This window comes from Adiantum capillus-veneris, chromosome 9 (assembly GCF_014529385.1).
Source record: "Adiantum capillus-veneris isolate H3 chromosome 9, ASM1452938v2, whole genome shotgun sequence".
Classification (NCBI taxonomy): Eukaryota; Viridiplantae; Streptophyta; class Polypodiopsida; order Polypodiales; family Pteridaceae; genus Adiantum; species Adiantum capillus-veneris.
In genome coordinates, this window is record NC_140939.1 from 128313235 (window position 1) to 128328639 (window position 15405).

A 15405-nucleotide genomic window follows, 5' to 3' on the forward strand; every position below is an offset into this window, starting at 1 on the left:
CTCCACATATCTGTCTGCTATTTGCACGTGGTCCTGAGAGCTGGTCTTTCCCATTTCTCACAGATCCCCTTCGTAGCAATTGCTATTCTAGTCCCACTATCAAGTATGGCTATTGTTTTTACTCCTTTGTACTCTAGTGGTACGATGGTGCTCCTTTCTTTGCCTTCACAGTAATCACCCACCTTATTCACTAGTACAGGCTCTCCTTTGGGTTTCTCTTGCTGGTTTATCTCCATGATCTCATCTACAAAATTATCATGCATCATGTTGATGGATTTTCAGAACCATTTTTTCTAGGTTTTTGCTCATTTGTCCCCATAGATGTGGTTTGATCTTTAGAAGCTTTGTAAGAGAGTAATGGTGCATTTTATAGGGGATGATATCAATTCATGTAGGCTCTTCCATTAAGATGGCACAACCCTCACCTAGGATTTTGTCTCTTGTTCCCCTATAAAATATGGCAAAGCTTGTGGAGAGTGTGGTTTGCTCTCTTCGCATGCTATAGACATTACATCTCTGTATAGAGATTGTATATGTCTTGGGAAAAATTTGTGATCCATATTGACCTCAGGGATAGGTGTTGACTGTAAAGTAGCACTACCATCTTTGTGGTTTTTGATTGTCTTCCACAAGTATTGTGGCCACGCCTCATCGACTCCATGAATTGGTGGCATCTCATAAGTTTGACCTTATCCATTGTGTTTGCAAGAACCCTCGTATCCAATGGTACTTAATTTTCCACTATTGTTGGTTTAATCATGTTGTCTCGATTCTTAGCGTAGTGTTTGAGTATGTGATCCCATCCACAATCGTCATAGAGCCCATAGATTTTGATTTTTTTGTGTGTGTTGTTTTCCTTGTGTGTGCTTGTTTTTACCTTTTTGGGCATAGGCTTTACTTTCTCTAGAGTTTTCAAGGTTCTAGCTGTATTGGAGCTTGGGCGGTTTTTATGAGCTTTTGCACATCTTTGTTCTTTTGGTCTCAAACTCAAAGTGTGGTTAGGTCAGCAATCTTTGTTACAAAGTTTGGTTGTTGTTTAGTTTTTATGTGAAGGCTTGTAGCATGGCATCTAAGTGCTTGTTCACTTTCTCAACCAAGATTGAACCTCCCTTTCAAATTTTGGATGATTTTTCTTTTCTTGTTCGTTTCTTGTTTTCCTTTTCTTATTTTAGCTGCTCTTTGGTTTATTGCAAATCAATTTCTAGACCCATTTTCTCTTTCAACCTTTTTGGTTTTATTTTATCTCTTTTCACTTTTTATGATTTTCTTCCAGTCCTCACTGATACGTTCTCAATTTTTGTTTGAACTGGGAGTTTCTGTTCCCCTCAATAGGTACATTTTTTGTAGCTTCTTGTGCTTGATCTTGAGTCATCACCTTGATAGGAACTGTGGTGTCTACCTTGGATTGGCTTGAAGAAGGTATCACTCCTACAACATTCATTATTGCTTTCCCCTTGTTGTTTGGGTTTTTTGAACAATCAAGAATCAGGTATGTAACATCGCATCCTAAACAATATCAAAATATCTCCACGTTCTTTACCCAACGAAGATGATCTATAGGCCAATGATTACATCCACACTCGTAACATGGTCGTACTTGTTGCATAGTTGGGGGTGTAGACAATGCTTGTACTTGCCTAGTAAGAATGATCTTTGAACCATACTCTTGATTGTCTATGCACATGAGCATATTCCCATCCATGGCGTAATGATTTTTCATGCATTATGGCGCATATGCTGGTTGAGTGTAGTTGACTACTACTCTACCATCATTCAGAAGAGGTGGTTGTTGCCCTAGCATACATTGTGGTTTTAGTTGATTGTTACACCATGGGGTGGGATGATTTTCTCCACAAGATTCACACGTTCTCATGGTTTTTTATCGTTTATTTGGGCACTATTTGTAGACTTGGTTTATTCTTCTAATCACCTCCTCGACCCCTCGATCAATGCTCGTCTCTGTATGATTTTGAACATCTTGCCTTGTTGTGGATCTGCTATTTAGAGAAGATTCACTGCTCCAAACATTTTCTGTATATTTGGTCACCTCTACGTAGGCCTTACACTTGTCAATTAGATAAAGATCTTCTCTAGCGACTTGCTCAAATGTCATGCATCCTTTCAAATGTAGGTCCTTTTTTAGAGTTTCATTCTTCAAGCCCTCAATGAGTAGAATTTGATAATCTCTCATATTATGGTAACTCTCTCACATGAAAACTCTTTAGGTATTGTGCTTGAAATGAAGCAAGGCTTCTTTTCCCTTATCGTTCGCTTTTTGTTTGGAAGCGTGACTTTGTGACACCATGTTATTCTTGATTCCCCTTTTTTAGAGCTCCTTTGTGAATTCTTGCAAGAGTTGTGCTATGTTTGGAAAATCATCATTGTTCAGTGGTTGGAACAACATCAAAATCGTCCCTTATAATGTCAACCCAAATCCCTCGTACTTTGTATCAAACTCTGCAATTTGTTCAACTCTCAAAACTTGCTTGAAGAGTGAGACATGAGCATATGGGTCCCTTGACCCACTATACTTTGTCTTGACACATTGGGCCACTTGATATGGACTTATTCATTATGATGTAGTCACAAATCTAACCAATTCATGGTCTCTAATAAATACGTCTCTCGTTGTCTCCTCTCATCTTGGAGAAAATCCTAGTGGAATCCTCTCTGATATGTGCTTTGACATTGTTTTTCATTGAAACCAAGAGGGATTGGAGTACCCTTATATAAGTATCTTTCTAGGTCAATTGGATCAAAAAGTTTGTACTCTCATCCATACTTATTTACCATCAAAACTTGCACTCTGTGGGCCTGTATATGTGAATGCATAGAGGTTCTTATGGAATGTCAACGCTCTCACATTGGGTTTAACACACTTGTAGAAGGTATTTGGCTCTCCATTTGTGAACCTATACAATCCCTCATGAGTGTAATCCATTAGAACTCTCATGGATTTTCTTGTTTTGATGAATCTCACAATTGGTTTGTTGATCAGACGATGCCTCTCCTCTAGGTCTTCATCAATTCTCACTCTCAAAGGTATTACAATTTTTGTTGCGATGGCATGTCTATGAGTTGAGTAGGATAGAAATTGTGATCCATGTTGATATCAAGGATAGGTGCTGACTATAAAGTAGCACTACCATCTTTTTGGTTTCTAATTGTCTCCCATAAGGATTGTGGCCATGGATCGTCCACTTCAAGAATTGGATGCATCTCATGAGACTTCACCTCGTCTATAGTGTTTGCTGCTACCCTCATATCCAATGGCCCTTCATTCCCTAGTTTAGTTGGTTTGCCCATTTTGTCTTATTTTACTACACTTTTTTCCTCCTTTTTGGGTACACAAACTACTTGCTCAGGGGTTTTCAATGTTTTTGGATGCATTAGAGCATGAGATTTCTCTATGAGCTGTTTGCACATAGCCGTCCATTTTGTTTTAAATTCTTGACGCAGATATTTTAGCAATATTTGTTCTAGTGTCTAATTGGGTTTTAGTCTAGGCTTGTAGGCTTGCAACGTGGCATCTAAGTGCTTATTCACTTCCTCAACCACGAATGAACCTCCTGATGACATTGTGGATGATTGCTCTGTTCATTATCTATTTTTCTTTTCTTGTTTCAATTTCTCTTTGGCTTGTTGCAGCTCAATTTCTAGGGAGGTTTTCTCTTTTAGCCTTTTTACTTTTATTTTTTCACATTTGGATTTCCATAATTCTCTTCCAATTTCTGTTGATATGTTGTCAATTTTTGTTTGAATAGGCAATATGGGTTCATCATCAACACATGCATTTTTGGTAGCTTTTTGAGCTTGCGCTCAAGTCATCACATGTACAAGAAACGTTGAATCTATTCGAGATCCTCTTGAAGAAGGAATCACTACTACAATGTTCATTGTTTCTTTCCCCTTGTCTGGATTCTTAGCATAGCGCTGGAGTAGATGGGGTATCTTCCACAACCGTCATAGAATCCAAAGAATTCTACTCATTGACCCTTGTTTAGACAATCTCGTGCTTAACGGTCACATTCATAGTCTAGACCTTCTTATTGCATAGCTGGTGATCCAGTCACTAGCTATTCTTGTCTGGTGAGGATGGTATTTGAAACATACTCTTAATTGTCTAGACCTTCTTACTGCATAGTTGATGATCCAGTCATCACTAGCTATTCTTATCTTGTGAGGATGGTATTTCAAACATACTCTTAATTGGCTATGAACATGAGTAAATTCTCATCCATGGAGTATTAATTTCTTGTGTATTGTGGCACATATGTTGACTAAGTGTAGTTGACTACCACTCTACCATGATTCAGAAGAGGCGGTTGTTGCCCGAGCATTTGTTGTGGTTTAGGTTGAGGATTACACCATGGGGTGGGATGATCCCCTCCACATATGTCACATCTTTTGGTGGGTTGTCATCGTTCATTTAGGTCCTATCTATAGCCTTGGCTTATTCTTCTAATCATCCCCTCAACCACTTGATCAATTCTTGGTTCTCGAGAAATTTGAACATCTTGCTTTGTGGTTTCAGAATCACTCTATGGAGATGAGGCACTACTAGTAGCGTTATCTACATCTTCAATTACCTCTTAGCAAGCCTTGCAATTTTCAACTAGATATAGAGCTTCTCTAGTGACTTGCTCAGATGTCATGCATCCTTTTATATGTAGGTCATTTTTTAGAATCTCATTCCTCCATCCCTTTATGAAGAGAACTGACAATATTTCATCTTGTGGCAACTCTTGTGGGGGTCATCTCTCAAAGAATTGTTTGAAGTGAAGCAAAGCTTCCTTCACTTTCTTGTTGGCTTTTTGTTTGAAAAAGTAGATTTGTTACATTGTGTTGTGCTTGATTTCCCTTTTCAAGAATTCCTTTATAAATTCTTGCAAGAGTTGTGCTATGTTTGGAAAATCATCTATGTTTAGTTGTTGGAATCACGTCAAAGCTATTTCTTCTAATGTCAAAGCCTTTATTTCTAATGTCAACCCAAATCCATCATAATGTGTGTGGAAATCCACAATTTGTTCAGATCTCAAAACTTGTTTGAAGAGTAAGACATGATCATATGGATCCCCTGACCCATTGTACTTTGTTTTGACACATTGGGCTACTTGATATGATCTTAGTCATTGTGGTCTAGTAGCCAATCTAACCAATTCATGGTCTCTAGCAAGGACTTCTCTCTTTCTCTCTTCTCATCTACTGTGTGTGGAAATCCACAATTTGTTCAGCTCTCAAAACTTGTTTGAAGAGTGAGACGTGAGCATATGGATCCCTTGACCCATTGTACTTTGTTTTGACACATTGGGCTACTTGATATGATCTTAGTCGTTGTGGTCTAGTAGCCAATCTAACCAATTCATGGTCTCCAGCAAGGACGTCTCTCTTTCTCTCTTCTCGTCTTAGAGAAAATCCCGATGAAACCTTTCTAGTGTGTGCTCTGCATTGCTTTTGGTTGAAAGTAAGTAGATATTGGAGTACCCTTGTATGTGTACCGTTCTAGGTCAAGTGGATCAACAAGTTTGTACTCTCATCCATACTTATCTACCACCACCATCAAAACTTGCACTCCTTGGGCATTTGTATATGTGAATGCATAGAGGTTCTTGTGGTCGGTCAAATCTCTTGCATTGGGTTCTACAAACTTGTAAAAGGTATGTGGATCACCGTTTGTGAACCTATGCAAGCCATCATGAGAATAATCTATTATAACTCTCATGGCTTGATGAATCTCACGTTCAGTTTGTTGATCAGAGGATGCCTCTCATCCAGGTCTTCGCTCGTCAATTCTCACTCTTGAAGTTATTAGAGCGTTTGTTGTGGTTTTTGAGTTGAATAGAGAACCCTAGGGGTGGATGATTTGTATGGTTAAGGCTCACTCCAAAATCTCAAGGTAGTCCTTGACAAGCCCACTTTGGCTTAGTGCAATTTATCCCTTTTTTCCCCTAGTCAGGTCTTTCAAAATTTAGGTCTTTGTCACCCTTTGGTCTCTGGAAACTGGTCTTTGGGTCCCCTAAAAGTTTAGTAAGCTTTCTTTTTGGCTTACTTGACTCAATTTGGAGTTGTCTATCAAAAGCTAGAGAAATTTTAGTGAATTGCAGTTGAAACAACACTCAAAACAGTCTAAGGACCAGGACATAGGAACTTTGACTTGTATCTTGGTCTCCATAAGGTATTTTTAGCTTAAAGCTGAGATTTTAGATGTGCTCAAGTATATCTACAAGCTCATCAAGTCAGATAACCACCACTACAAAGAGGTACACAGATCGTGATCCATGATTTTCACTCCAAATTTTAATGGTAGATAGACAAGGTTATATGCAAACTCTGTGCCAATTTTCATCAAATTTTGAGGTTGGGGGACATGGATCATGATCCATGTTTGATCTCTTGGCAGCTTGTTATTTACTATGTCCACAAGCTAAATCTCAAATCTTTTTTAATTTGGACTTGGTTTGATGTCTTTTGGCCCAAATCTGCTCAATTTTTTCCAAAGTTGGACTTGGGGATATGTTTCCTTATGTGTGCACTACTAATTTGTAGAATTTCAAGTCAAGTTGTCACTATGGAAAAATGGGTCACGATCCATGTTTGGAGGCCAAATTGACTTTTCTTGGTACCATCATGATCAGCATGATTAGTGGATGTTATGGTATCAATTTTTTTTGGATTTGGATCTCTGTATTGGAAATTAGGCCAGTTCTTGTACTTTGTGTGAATGCTTGACAGTTTTGGGCTTTGGCTTGGTTTTTCATATCCAAATTCAATTTTGAAAAGACTACTAGGCTCCTTCTGACTTGTTGTAGCTATGGTGTAAATGTGGTCTGAGTCTGTGATAGGGGGACATGGATCACGATCCATGTACCCTTGTGTCAGAATGCACTAAAACTTGGCACACAGCTTGTCCTTGGTCCATTAATCTCTGCTATATGATTTTTTTGTGATTTGGACTTGATTAGGTCAATCAAAAGTCAATTCCAAGGTTTGTTTTGGCGATTTTTTACTTTGAACTCTTTTTGGCCTTTCTGACCCAATTTTTGGACTTTTTTGAAAATCCTCCTTTGGGAAGTTCTGATCACAATGGTCTTTGCTACAAGCTGGTATAGTTTTTGTCAAGAAATTCATATGGGGGACATGGATTGCGATCCGTGTTTCACCACTTTTGGACTTAATATCTGGTGAGTTGATAGCTTATGATGTTTGTAGCTTGATCCCCAGGTAAAATTTAAATTTTGATAAGTTTTGACCAACCAAAGGTGAATTCTTGAGTCTGCTATGGCAATTTTGACAATGCTTTGTTTTTTGCTCTTTTGACCACTTTTTACAACTTTTTTGCGAATGCTTCTTTTGGGAAAAGTGTTTGTCTATGTCTCAGCTATCTACTGCTCAAATCTCAGCCAAAAATCTTGATAGGGGACATGTATTGCTATCCATGTTCCATCACATTTGGACACCAAATTTGACTTACTAATTACTTGAAGTATCAATAGTCTACTCCACCACTTGTTTTTGGATTTGGACAACCTTTTATCAGTCAAAAGCAAGTTTTTCTATCTGCTTTGTGGTTTTTGACTAGTTTCTGTGTTTGGCTATTTTGACGAATATTTTTTAGTTTTTTGCTATGGTGCCTTTTGGGAAAGATGTTCCAAATGGTATCAACTATCTACTAGTCAAATCTCAGCTCCAGATGTTGGTCATCTATATGCATGCACTTTGTGGATGTCATTTTTTCTTATTTTTGAATTTGGATCTCAAAAAGTTGAAAAGCCCCAAATTTTGGTCAATTTTCAAGGTTTTGTGTCTTTTGCCCAATTTCTTGATTTGAGGGAGTTTTCACTGTCAATTTCTCACCAAAAGTGTATATTCAGTGATATGGAACCACATTGGACCCAATGGTATCAATTCCTGCTCAAAAAGTCACATGGGGACATGAATTGTGATCCATGTTCTTGCACCAAACTGCATGAAACTTTCTAGATTGACTCTTTTGGGTTTGGTTATCCCCGCTTTGCACTTATATTTGGGTTTAGATCAGTTTCCAAAACTTTACCATCAAAATTTTAACATTTCAGAGTTATAGTCATTCTTGTCAAAATATGATTTTCAACAGTTTTTACCATGATCTTTCAGTCCAAATTTGATGGTGGTAGTTTCTACTTACCCTACTCGTAAGTACTAAATGAAACTCGGAAGAAAAACAAACAAAAAGTTACAAATAAAGTCAAAACAAAAACCGGTACACCACTCTGAAAGCATAGAGAAAATCAAAGAATGAAATGCTTTTGGCTATCTCACTCATAACCCTTTTTAACTCTCGAGAATAGATCTGGCAAGTCCTAACTCTACCAAGCACTAAACCTCATGTCTAACTGCATCACTACTTAAGTGTAATGGGGATAGAGGAATGGAAAGACAAATAGTTGAAAAAGAACGCTCTAAATACGCACTAGTTTGTGACGGACGTCTGTAACATAGCTATCTGGAACTAACATAATATCAATACTCAAGAAAATGACTGAAATGGGGCACGGAGACTCTTTGAGGTTTTCAATCTCAAGAAGTAAACCTATCACGCTAATGCAACAATTCAACAAGAAAACGACCACTTGATGATCAAAAAATCTACCTATGTCCTTTCTCACTACTCTAGGTCATCATGCCATTTTGGCACTCAAACAAAGTTGAAATGCAGTGAAACTTTAGGAGGAGGTCTCAAACACCTAGGGGCACTGTCCTACCAAGTCTGATCGCAATCCAACAAGTTACCAAAATCATGATCCATCATAAAAAAGGTCCTAAAAATTGTCACAAAACTATCCAAAAAGGCCACCCTATGATGTAGGAACACTCTCATATGGTCAAAACGTCAAAACATATTGATATAAGCACTCATATATGAAGATTAGACTCACTAACACATAGTTGCGAACCTCAACAAAAGTGACAATTCTTACACTTGAATGAAAGAGCAAAGAGAGAGGAACACAATGCAAGTTTCAAAACTAAAAAGGGATTACTCAATTGTTAGTTATGTTGATTACAAGTTGGAGCTTTGTAGTCGCTTGAGTGTACATACAACAGAGTTCATTTCTCTTCCCAAAAATAGGCCTACTTTCACATTAAAATTATTGACCTTTATACCTAGGGCTTTCTAAATGGTCAGGGCAGCTCACATGGACTTTATAGATATCTCAAAAGAATTAAAACTAAAGAATTGATATGCTACTCTAGAATGAGGATCTACACACAAAGTAGCTACACTAGCTCGAAAAAATAACAAAGTACAATTGTGGTGTCCGGCTACGTGTTTGGCTAGGTGGATGCCCTTTCAATCAATCCACTATTAATGTTAACTAGCACACAAGTGTATGCTAATTAGTATACGATTTTATGTTAGTTAGCCTAAACTTGGATGCTAGTTAACATACACATATATGCTAGTAGGCACACGAGTCTATGTTAGTTATCATACATCTATATGCTAACTAGTGTACAAGTGTGCACATGCTCACTAAAGCTTAGAATCAATACTTATATAATACTCATTACCTCTTACGTGTATGGAAAATAAGTCTATAGTATAGCGAGACACTTACCTGTGTGCCAGTTAACATATTAATGTATGTTAACTAGCACACAGGTGTATGATAGTAAGTATACATTTATATGTTAGTTAGCATAAACTTGAGTGTTGGTTAACATACACATCTGTTTGCAGGCATAGAAATTGTTAGCGGGTCGCCATGACGGACGTCTGTAGCATAGTTATCTGGAACTAACATAATTTCAATACTCAGAGAAGTTACTCGGATGGGGAATGTAGACTCTTTGAAGTTGTCAATCTCAAGAAGTGAACCTAACAAGCAAACACACCAACTCAACAAGAAAACCACCACTCAATGATTGAGGGATTCTGCCTATGTCCTTTAACACCACTCTAGGTCATCATGCCATGTCGGCACTCGAAGGACTCGAAATGCAATAAAACTTTAGGAGGAGGTCTAACACATCTAGGGGCACTATCCTACCAAGTCTGGTCGCAATCTGACAAGGTACCAAAATCACGATCCATCATGAAAAAGGTCCTAAAAATTGCAACAAAACATACAAAAAATGTCGCCTTATGGTCTAAGAACACTCTCCTATGGTCAAAACGTAAAAAAATAGTGATTTAAGCACTCAAATCTGATGAGTAGGCTCACTAACATGTAGTTGTGAACCTCAACACAACTGACAATGCTTACACTTGAATGAAAGAGCATGCAAGTTTTGGAATCAAAAACGCATTACCCAATAATTAGAAAAGTTAATCATTCACATTAAAGTTATTGACCTTTATACATGGGGATTTCTAAATGGCCAGTGGTTGGCTCACATGGGCTTTTACACTTATCATTACAGAATTACATCTCAAGGAATTGACGTGCTACTCTGGAATCAGGATTTACACAGAGTATCACCACACTAGCTTGAAAAAGTAATAGAGTACAAATGTGGTGTCCGGCTAGGTGTTCAACTAGGTGGATGACCGTATGGTCAATCCACTAGCATTTCCCCCTTCCTAGATCATTTCGTGCCTTGACACAACCATGTGCAGTCTTGTTATAAGGGTTTTCTTAATCTTTGTCTTCAAGGATGGTCTTTAGCTTGGGAAGGGTTTTGTCGTGGATGACACTCCCCCTTCCTTGAGTGCTTCATATCTTTTATGTCTTGTTGATGCATAATTGGACTTCAATTTTCAAGGCAACTTTGCATTTTTTGTGCATTATTCTTTTGTTTCTGCCATTTTGTTATTGCAAATTATTGTTCACTCAATTCTTGGAAAGGCAATACCCAATCAAAAAAGGATTTCCCTTTGGGTTGTTGACTTGAGGATGAACTTTGCTTTTGGTTCCATAGCAATGCGAGTCCTCTGCAATGTTGCACTAATTTTGAAGCACTGTGTGAGCTACATATGGTTGTTGTGGATATCTCATTTCTTGAAGTTGACATTGCTTGTCATTTGGATTTGTATTCCATTCTTCATCTTGCCCTTGTTTGATGAAGTTTTGTTGTTGTCCCATGTTTTATCAAGCTTTTTTGTCATCCGTTTAGATAAGATATGCTCTTGATAAGTATGTTGGGATTTGCAACTCTTGTTCCAAGTCGTTGATGATTAATCTGGGTAGCCATTTCCTTATTGTTGCTGATGTAGAAGGAATATATATAAGAAGATAATGATGAGGGTTTCTAGATTAGGATCTAAAACCTGGATGAACAAAGGGAAAAAACCCGATGGAAAAAAGTGCCTTTGGTATAAGATCTTATTGGAGTTGAGAATTTGGACTTGAAGTACCTATCATGCAAGGTGAGTGCTTGGGAGAAACAAAGGAAGAGTGCCTAATACAAGTGACAATTATGGGACACTCTATATGCATATGAGAAATTTATCAAACAAAAGCATGCAGTACGGAGGAGAGATTTGATGGGTGCATCAAGGAACAAATGTAACACATGTGACATCAAAGGACATCGCAATAGCTTCCACATTTCCAAGAAGGTTTTGGTGTAGAAGATTTTCCACTAACATATCACTATGCTCAGTGCATGAGTATCTTTTGGACTTTCTCTTTCACTTCACCAAGCTTAATATACATAGACTTTGGCTCTTATGCTCACCTGTATAAGCATGAGCGACACAAAGTAAATATGCTCAACTCTTCCAGCTTGAGCAATACCTAGACTAGCTACGATGCTTAGACCTTATAGACTATTACTTGAAGCTTTGAGACTAACGCCTCGCTCATTTAGTGTCTTAGCTACCCAACTTTGACTTTTATGCCATGTATGTTTAATGGTGACTTGGATTTACCTGTTCAAGGCCAGGAACCCAACTCCATATGTTCTAGAAATTTAGGCATATTTCATTGCGTTGGTCTATGGATGCCACCATTTTGTCCAATAGGTTGGCATACTTTGGCTCCTCTTGACTTGCGTTTTGTATGTTGAGATTGCTTTGTGGAAGAAATCCTTCAGCTCTTGTAGAGACTGGTGTAGCCTTTGTGTTATTTCCCATGAGACGCTATTGTTGATATGTGCGGGTTCTTTGTGATTGATTTTCCACGAGCAATTTTGGAACCCACCTTGTCTTTGGTCCTTGTGTGACCGTCTTTTGCATTTTTCTCCTTTTGCTTGATGACTTGATGGACACTAGGATTCGGTAGCTAGACCTGATGATTTTTGTTGTAGAAGCCTTGATTTAGGAGTAGATGATGAGGTATCCATCTAGAGATTGTAGTAGCTCTATTGGTTATCATTGTTTACCTTTAGGTAGAAGCTTGTGGTGCATGATTTGTCTTGGTTGTTCCAGATTGAGCTACAACTTTTGGTAACCATATTTGAGTGTTATTTTCATAAAATCCTTGTGCTTTGAGTAGCTTCACTGGAATAATCCATTACTGCACATGTTTGCACTGTGTAGCTTGGGTAGGAGTCTTACCACGCACCACGTAAGTTTTTCCAAGCAAAGACAAACCTGAGAAAGTGTTTGTATGAAATATAGTAAATTTTATCATCAATAGAATATTTTGTTTGTTATATATTGATGGACTACAATATAAAGAGTTTTTAATGGATAGAATACCTCCTAAATTCCAAAAGATCAAAGTTTACTTAAGAGAAAAGTAACACAATATTTGAAAATATTATCTTCTGGCTCAATCTCTATTTATCTAACTGTAATCTCCTCTGCTTCTACTCTTCTTTGGATTGGATTTTTCTCGCTTGGGCTTCACATGTTTGAGAATGAAGTAAGATTGTTAGACTAATAAGAGCTCTAGACCTTTAGTTAATGCTAAAGTCATCCTATGTTTCTTTTTGTAAGGTAAGTGCTCCCTTGTCTAATACTTGGGTTCTTGATTATCATTTATATTTGAGAGCATGTGCATCCTTCCTCCTCTTATCCACATCAATTTGATAGCAATTTATTGCACCAATCGTCCCTTACATGTCGTCTTGCCCTGCCCATACTACAAGGTTGTGATCTTCATACAAGGGCACCCTTTTTACACGACACATATCTCACAAACACCATTAATTATGAAATACTTCTTTTGTTACAATAAAATCATGTTTTCTTTAATTTACCAATATATGCCCGTTTCAATTAATTTACAAAAACAACAATGAAAAATAATAGAGTTCTATGCCTAAAATTTTATAGAAATACATCATCATGATTGAAAAAATTTATTTGGAAACAAATAAAATATTGAGGATCTTTTTACCATACAATGTGACAACTTCAAAGATTCAATTGAACAACTTCTTTCACAAAGATTGAAGATGCTGCTCCTTGCATTTTTAATCATTAGTTGAAACAATATGGTATGTCAAGAAGGCCATAGCATCCTCCACACAATGGGCACATCATCATCGAAATATGCTTTACATCTTTGGTCATGTGGAATATTCATGCCACCACCAATTATAAGAGGCAAATTTGGCTCCAATCTATGAAGATAAAATCCATGCCATGCCCTACATGGTGGTACTAGAGCCTTGTTCAAATCTGGAATGATAGTTTCAACAAGAGGGAAGGTCACTGCAATGACTTTGCATACTAATTTTTTTGCAGCAAATTCAGTCTGTTTTGAGCTTGTGTCTGCTTGAGAGATAAGATGGTATCCACCATCAGAAAGAACAACGCTAAGTGAGAGAAGATGCTTAGATCTCTCTTTTAGTCAAGAGGATAGAAGAAACTTGGAACACCATTACTTTTCAAGTCATAACCAAAAATCCTATTAACTATTTCAGTATTCAAACCTCCACTCACAATTTTAACTGGTCTGGATCTTCCAATCATTCAAACTGTCTTGCTAGAAAGTAGATATATATAGCATGATTCGATCGATGCTGATGACTAGCCTGTTGTACAGATATGGTGCATAAAAAAGAAGCTAAACTATAAACTATCAGATAATTGCACGACCTAAAATACCAATCAACAGGTAGCATGGGCATCTTTTTTCTCCCAGTGCAGCAGTTTAAGTCTTTTTGTGAAAATTGGCTTAGACAAAGCAGACAACCCCATCAAACCAAACTTTTAGCATGGTTAATAATCGAGCCACTTGCAAACAGTGAGACAAGTCCTAAAATTCTCCATTGCATGTACATCATTCCTCACAATTGCATTGGTATGATCAGAAAAACGTTTGGAGGCACATTTGCTTCATAGAGCCAGGTACGTCTATGGCAGTGATTTTTCCCTACTGCATAACATCTTTAACAAGCCAATCCAAGGCATCAAATGAGATAGCATAGAGCAAAGGAGAAAGTGGGCATCCTTGTCTTATGGATTTATGCAATGGAATAACATCTGTAAGAGTACCAATAACTGAAATTCTAGCTGATGCACTCCCAAAAAGAATGTGAAAAGGAATCTTTCCAAACCCATATCATATAGACTTTGAAGTATGAACTCCCATTCAATACTATCATAGGCCTTATCATATGCTCTGTGGTCGATTGTTTGTGAGAAGATATTTTAGAAGAGACTTTTTTGTAATTTTGCAGTGCAGCGATTGGCATCGTATCTTATAAGCAATGAATTCTTATGCTCTTCAAATGTTGTACGTTGGTGCTAGTACTACTACTTTTGGTCAATTGAAATATTGGCGACTGCAGGAATCATATCATAGTAGTGCAAGCTACTGCTCATGCCTCTTGCTTCTTCCCAATATTGGATGGCCAATTATCTCTCACTTCCTAATTGCACCTGCATGATATACAACTTGACTTCCGATGCAATGCTACTACATCTCCTTGGAGCTACGTCACATTAACCAACTCTTGTGAACACCATATTCTGCATTGAATCGGTCATGACAGATGTTTCTGTTTGTTTGCAGATCATTCCAAAATGCTTGCCTCATAAAGTTTTCAAATAGGTTATCAATAGAGATAGATGAGGAGTGTGACTGAAGCCAAAGGCTCATCAGACCATGACTTGCACCAGTGGAAATATTCCCCCATGCCTTCTCGTCGACATTGAGCCGTGTTCCACTAATCCCCTCACACACTCTACTAAAAGTGCAAGCAGCTAGCTGCACTGAAGCCACTAGCTTAATTGCTTGAGGATTATAACCATCATAAACTTTTCTACCCTCATGTCCACTTTGATGTTTACTCGTTCTATTTCTTTGCCCTCTACCATCTGCATTGCCGCCGGCAGTCTGATAGCATCAACAGAAAAATGTGTTGACAAGTGGGGACTCAAGTACTTAGGAACTTCTGACACCTTAACATTGTCTCATCCAAATACCTTCTTAAGGGGAGGATCACATAAGATCTAAAATTCCTTAGTACTACTCTGGAGCTTGTGAGCCTTGATGTAGTCCCATACTCGCTTGAGGGCATCAGGCC